Raw genomic sequence first — 7163 nt, forward strand, 5'->3', positions numbered from 1 at the left:
GGTGTGTAGGGACAGCTTGTTTGATGAAGGATTCCATGGTGATCTAGATGACTCTTGAACGCATAGCTTGTGTACTCTCCTCCATTATCTGATCTCAAAATTTTAATCCTAGCATGATAATGGTTAGTCACATAAGCTTGAAAGTTCTTGAATGCATCTATCACCCTATCTTTTGATGGAATGAGTGTTAACCAGGTGTATTTAGATTTTTCATCAATGAATGTGACAAAATACTTATGATTATCTCTAGAAAAACTAGGTGCAGTCCACACATCAGTATGAATCAAATCAAAGCAATTTTCATAAACAGTAGATGTTCTTGGAAACACATTCTTACAATGCTTGCCTAAAATGCAAGCTTCACACTTATTATTTTCAAAAACCACACCTGGTAACATCAAGTTTAAAGCCCTCTCATGGGGATGACCTAGTCTAGCATGCCACAATGCATTTTTATTCAAACTAGAAGCAGAAGTAAATGAGCAGTTATAATTGGAAACAGGATCAAGCTTCTCAAGCATGTATAAGTCTCCCTTTGTAACTCCTTTTCCAATCAATTGGCTGCTCTCAATATCCTGAAACTTCACATCATTAGGACTGAATATAACATTGCAATTCAAATCAGTAGTGCATTTCTTAACTGAAAGTAGGTTTGATGTGAATTCCGGAATGTAAAAAGCTCTAGTGTTCTTATCAAATAGCTTTAAGTTTCCTATTCCCTTAATAGGTATTTTATCCCCATTTGCAATCATCACACATCCATTAGTAGGTTCTATATCTTTAATCAGGTTGGTGTCACTAATCATATGATGAGATGCACCTGAATCTATAATCAATGGTTTGGATGTATTGCTAGCACTATGGCAGATGCTAATCTGTGATCTATATGCATTCACCCTAGCATTTCTATCAATGCAATGCTCAATTCCAGTCTTACTATCAATCCTAGCAATCTCAGCCACATTAGGAGTCATTTCTATAGTTCTAGCAATCATAGAAGCACCAAATGAATACCCATGAATGTTACCATTATCCTTGAGCATTTTGATGAGTGCATCCATCTCGGATCTCCTGATGAAGTCTTGATCATTGCCTCGGGGGTTGATAGCTCCAGTGTAGGTCACCAAAGCCTTTCCATCTCCTTCACGGTTCTCCACTTCAGCTCCACGGTTGGATGGCCCTGCTCCGCTTGATCCTTCAGTCATGTGAGCTTTTGCCTCTCTCTCCTTCATGAACTTAGCCGGCTTCAAGTGGGGATGGAGTATCCAGCACTGACTCTTCTTGTGTCCATGCTTCTTGCAGTGATCACAATTCCCATTGAACTTCCTATCCTCATACTTGTTGTAACCAGCTTTGTTAGCTTGTGGAGGCTCTTCCCGGTCAGGTTGCACAGCGTTTGCAAGAGATAAGTCTCCCTTGCCTCCAAACAAACCCATTGAGCCCTGCTCCTTCTGTATCTTAGCACACACCTCTTCAAGGTCAGGCAGCTTCTCAGACCATAGCATGTGCTGGATAAGACCACTGTAGCTTGCATTCAACGTGAGCAGCAACCCAAAGACCTTGTCCTGCTCACGTCTCTCATTTAGAAGCTCTGGATCAACCGTGCTTGGCCTCAGCATCTCCAACTCAGACCAAAGAGACCTGTGTTAAGAAGAGAGCCTTATGGTATGAAGAGGAGACCTTAGGAAGTGTAGAAGCATTAGAGAGGAAGATAGAAGCATCTTGTACGGACTGTACGGATAGGGCAAAGGGTACGGACGATCAGGCCGTACCATCATGCGCGGTTAAGGGGTTACTCAGCTTAGGTAAAAGTAAACCAGCTAGAGTTACTTTACCTTAAGGCTGAGCTTGATCCGAACGTTGAGAGGATAAGGAGGAACGCGTCTGACAGTCTGGCAAGAGCTGGAAAGGTAAAGGCATATTCAAAGATGCCTTACACATGTGGAGACTCTCATTGGAAGGATTCAAATGCGCCCTTAGCTGTATCTTGACTTCACATGCTTTCTCCTTTATGCAGTCTAAACCCTAGTGTCTTAAGCTTCATATATAAGTGTAAACTCTCTCTGATTAATGAATTAATGCGAATCATGTTACTCTCTCTCTAGTCTCTCTCTTGTTCATCATGGTTCATACTTAAATCTCTCCATTTCTTTCACAATCTCTCCTAAACTTCTCTTAATCTCTTACCAAATCTCTCTTAATCTCTCAATACCTATTCTACTCTCTAATCTCATATGGTATCAGAGCCAGGTTGGCTTTGGTATTGAGAGACCCTTGTTCCTTTCTTTACATTTGCGAGTTTGTTCTTGTGTGATAAAGAAGAGGAGATGGAGACGACCAACTTTAGCAAACTGGTGACGGTTCCGGTTGCACTGAAGGGAGGCTCGAACTACTTGATGTGGTCCCAGTTGGTGAGGACTACCATTGGAAGGCTAGGGCTGTGGAACCACATCACAGATGATGGTCCGGAGCCAGTGGCCAAAGAAGATGAAGAAGAAGGCGACGGGAAGACTCTTGCGGTAGCTGAAGCAAAGAGATGGGTCCAAGAGGATTTGATGGTGCTGTCTGTGCTCCATGCCTCTCTGGAGCTCCCCATACTTGAAGCTTACGTACACTTTGAGACTCCTAAGCGCCTTTGGGACATGCTCCATAAGAGGTATGGAAACAAGTCCAACATAAGTCGGGTGTTTGATCTGAAGCAAACCATCAGTGTCTTGAGGCAAGATGGAGAAGATCTCACCAAGCACATGGGGAAGTTTGGAGCTTTGTGGTCCGAACTTGAGAGTCTTAGACCCAACACTACTGATGAGGAATCGCTCATTGAGAGGAGAGAGCAAGATCAGGTGTTTGGGCTATTGATGACTCTAGATGAAAGCTACCAGGATGTGATCAAGCATATCCTGAGATCACCGACTCTCCCATCCATGGAGGAGGTATGCGCACAACTTCAGAAGGAGGAAGGCTCTCTTGGGTTGTTTGGAGGCAAGAAGGGAATGTCCACGGCTCATAAAGCAGAAGAGGCACAAGCAAACAAGGCAGCGTACCGTGGAGATGGAAGGAAGTATGAGAAGTATGAGGGAAGCTGTGAGCATTGCAAGCGGCAAGGGCATAAGAAGAGTCAGTGCTGGATCCTACATCCACACCTCAGGCCTAGCAAGTTCAACAAGGATAGAGAAGCTAAGGCTCACCTTTCTGCTGAAGCAAGTGGTGCCGGCTCGTCAGGGGCTAGTCCAAATGTCAAGGCGGGGGAAAGTGAAGGCAGAGCTCTAACTTCTCAGGAGGTGATCACCAAGGCTGACTTTGAGGCTTTCATCCGAGCCCTCAAGGAGTCTGGTAAAATGCTAGGCAACACTCTTGGATACTCATACTCTGCTCATACATTACCTAGTATCTCTGATAAACTGCTAGACATGTTTAAAATCTCATGTACTGCCACTACTCATACTAGCATAACTGATAGATTGTTAGGAGTAGTCAAGAGCCTGAAAGCTGAAAATGAAACATCTAGAACCAATACTGCTAGGAGCTTGCATAAACCATTGATAATTGATTCTGGTGCATCTCATCACATGATTAGTGATAACAATCTGATAAAAGACATAGAACCTGCCCTTGGACATGTTATGATTGCAAATGGAGATAGAATTCCCATTAGGGGCATTGGTAAACTGAACTTGTTTAATAAGGAGTCAAAAGCCTTTTACATGCCTGAGTTCACCTCTAATCTTTTATCAGTTAAGAAATGCACTACTGATCTTCAATGCAATGTTATTTTCAGTCCTAATGATGTTAAGTTTCAGGATATTAAGAGCAGTAAGTTGATTGGGCAAGGAGCTACCAAGGGGGATCTTTACATGATTGAAGACCTTGCACCTATTTCTAGTTCTTGTTTCTCGTTTAGTTCTGTTTCTTCCTTAAGTACTGATGCTCTGTGGCATGCTAGGCTAGGACATCCACATGTTAGGGCTTTAAGCATTATGTTACCAGGTGTCATGTTTAAAAATAATGATTGTGAGGCATGTATTTTGGGCAAACATTGTAAGACTGTTTTTCAGAGATCATCTACTCTTTATGCAAACTGCTTTGATTTAATTCACTCTGATGTTTGGACGGCACCTTGCTTATCTAGGGATGATTACAAGTATTATGTCACATTCATTGATGAAAAATCCAAATACACCTGGTTAACATTGATTAAAACTAAAGATAGGGTCCTTGATGCATTTAAAAATTTTCAAGCCTATGTGACTAACCAATATCATGCCAAGATTAAGATTTTCAGGTCTGATAATGGTGGGGAGTATACTGGGCATGCATTTCGTGATCACCTTGCTCAGCATGGGATTCTTCACCAGACTAGCTGCCCATACACTCCACAGCAGAATGGAGTTGCGGAAAGGAAGAACAGACATCTCATGGAGGTGTCCCGGTCCATGATGTTCCACAAAGGGGTTCCCAAGAGGTATTGGAGTGATGCTGTGATGACTGCGTGCTATCTCATCAACAGGATACCAACCAGGATCTTGGCAGATCAGTCTCCATTTGAGGTACTCAACAAGAGCAGGCCAGTCTTGGATCACCTGAGGACCTTTGGATGCGTGTGTTATGTCCTTGTACCAGGCGAGCAGAGAAACAAACTAGAAGCAAAGAGCACCAAGGCTATGATGATTGGGTATTCTACTTCACAGAAGGGATACAAATGCTATGATCCTACTGCTAGGAGAGTGCTAGTGTCAAGGGATGTCAGATTCATGGAAGACAAAGGATACTATGATGAGCAGACATGGGAAGACTTGGAGGATCTCTCCCAGCCATCAGAAAGAGCTGCTTGCTTGAGAAACATCCTAGAGGGGCTCGGAATTGGAGTGTCCCAGGATCAGAGTAGGCGTCCAGAACCTACTCCAGCTGCAGCAGAAGAACCATCCCACTTTGCACATGAGGGGGGAAGTGAATCAGTATCTGAACTAGAGGACCAAGGCTTAGAAGAGGCCGGTGAGCTAGGAAACAGAGGAACTGATTCTCCTGTCCAAAGTGGAGAAGGATCAGCAAGGGAAGAACTGAATGAAAGTCAGAATGAAGAAGATCAGAGACAAGGAGAAGCTAGAGCTGAAGCTGAAGAACAGACTGAAGCAGTGACTCCACAAGTAGAAGAAGAACAAGAAATGGCGCAAGAAGGGCCAGTGTTGAGAAGGAGTACAAGGCTGAGAAAGGATCCTTCTAGTTGGGTAAACACGAGAGTGTACTACAATGCCCAAGCTGTGAAGCATCCTACTCAGGCCGTGTGTTCTTTTGCTCAATATCCAGAAGCACATTGTGCTTTCATGGTAAACTTAGATGAGAATCACATTCCAAGAAGCTATGAAGAGGCAATGGAAGATAAGGAATGGAAGGAATCAGTAGGAGCTGAATCAGGAGCTATGATAAAGAATGATACATGGTATGAGAGTGAACTACCAAAAGGGAAGAAAGCTGTGTCTAGTAGATGGATCTTTACAATCAAGTACAAGGCTGATGGGTCGATTGAGAGGAAGAAGACTAGACTAGTAGCAAGAGGGTTCACTCAGACATATGGAGAGGATTACATTGAGACATTTGCTCCAGTAGCCAAGCTACACACCATTAGGATTATTTTAAGCTTGGCTGTGAACCTTGGATGGGGATTGTGGCAAATGGATGTAAAGAATGCATTTCTGCAAGGAGAGCTTGAGGATGAAGTATATATGTATCCTCCACCAGGTCTAGAACATCTAGTAAAGAGAGGGAATGTTCTGAGGCTAAAGAAAGCCATTTATGGGTTGAAGCAATCACCAAGAGCTTGGTATAACAAGTTGAGCACAACTCTGAATGGCCGAGGCTTCAAGAAGTCTGAACTAGACCACACCCTCTTCACTCTTACCACTACCTCAGGTATGATTGCACTCCTTGTGTATGTTGATGATATCATTATCACAGGAAGTGACAAGGAAGGTATCATAGCAACCAAGGAGTTCCTTAAATCCATGTTTGAGATTAAAGACTTGGGAGAAATGAAATACTTTCTTGGAATTGAGATATGTAGATCCAAGGAAGGGTTGTTCATGTCCCAAAGAAAGTATACACTTGATCTTTTGAAAGGTGCAGGTGCTTATGGAGGCAAGACAGCAAGGATGCCTATGGAGGATGGCTACAAAGTCCCACGAGAGGGGGAGATTGAAGACAGCAAACCTTACCAGGATCCTAAACTCTATAGAAAACTAGTTGGTAAATTGATTTACCTTACCATTACAAGGCCTGATATATGTTTTGCCGTGAATCAGGTGAGCCAACACATGCAGCTTCCCAAGGAACATCACTGGCGCATGGTGGAGAGGCTGTTGATGTATCTGAATGGCTCGCCGGATCAAGGAGTATGGATGGGATGCAATGGAAGCTCAGAAGTGGTGGGCTATTGCGATGCTGATTGGGCAGGAGATAGAGCTGACAGGAGATCAACAACCGGCTATTGCACATTCATTGGAGGCAACTTGGTAACTTGGAAGAGCAAGAAGCAGAAGGTGGTGTCATGCTCAAGTGCTGAAGCTGAGTATAGAGCTATGCTGAAGCTTACAAACGAGTTGGTATGGATCAAAGGCATCTTGAAGCACTTGGAGATTGATCAAGCCACTCCAATGACAATGCATTGTGACAATCAAGCTGCCATTCACATTGCATCCAACTCGGTGTTCCATGAGAGAACCAAGCACATTGAGGTTGATTGCCACAAAGTAAGACAGATGATTGTGCTTGGAGTGATCTTACCTTGCTACACGAGAAGTGAAGATCAGTTGGCTGATGTGTTCACCAAGGCTGCGAGACAGAAGACTATGGAGTCCATTCACATTAGATTGGGACTCATAGATCTTGGGAAGAGAAGGAGCTGATCCCCTCAGCTGTGAGATCTTTACTCTTTTTCCCTCATTAAGGTTTTATCCCAATGGGTTTTCCTTAGTGAGGTTTTTAATGAGGAAGGTCTCATGGCTGTCCAAGCTTAGACTGTCACAAAGCTAAGCTTGAGGGGGAGTGTTAAGAAGAGAGCCTTATGGTATGAAGAGGAGACCTTAGGAAGTGTAGAAGCATTAGAGAGGAAGATAGAAGCATCTTGTACGGACTGTACGGATAGGGCAAAGGGTACGGACGATCAGGCC

Source organism: Brassica rapa, unplaced genomic scaffold (genome assembly GCF_000309985.2).
Source record: "Brassica rapa cultivar Chiifu-401-42 unplaced genomic scaffold, CAAS_Brap_v3.01 Scaffold0378, whole genome shotgun sequence".
Taxonomy (NCBI): Eukaryota; Viridiplantae; Streptophyta; class Magnoliopsida; order Brassicales; family Brassicaceae; genus Brassica; species Brassica rapa.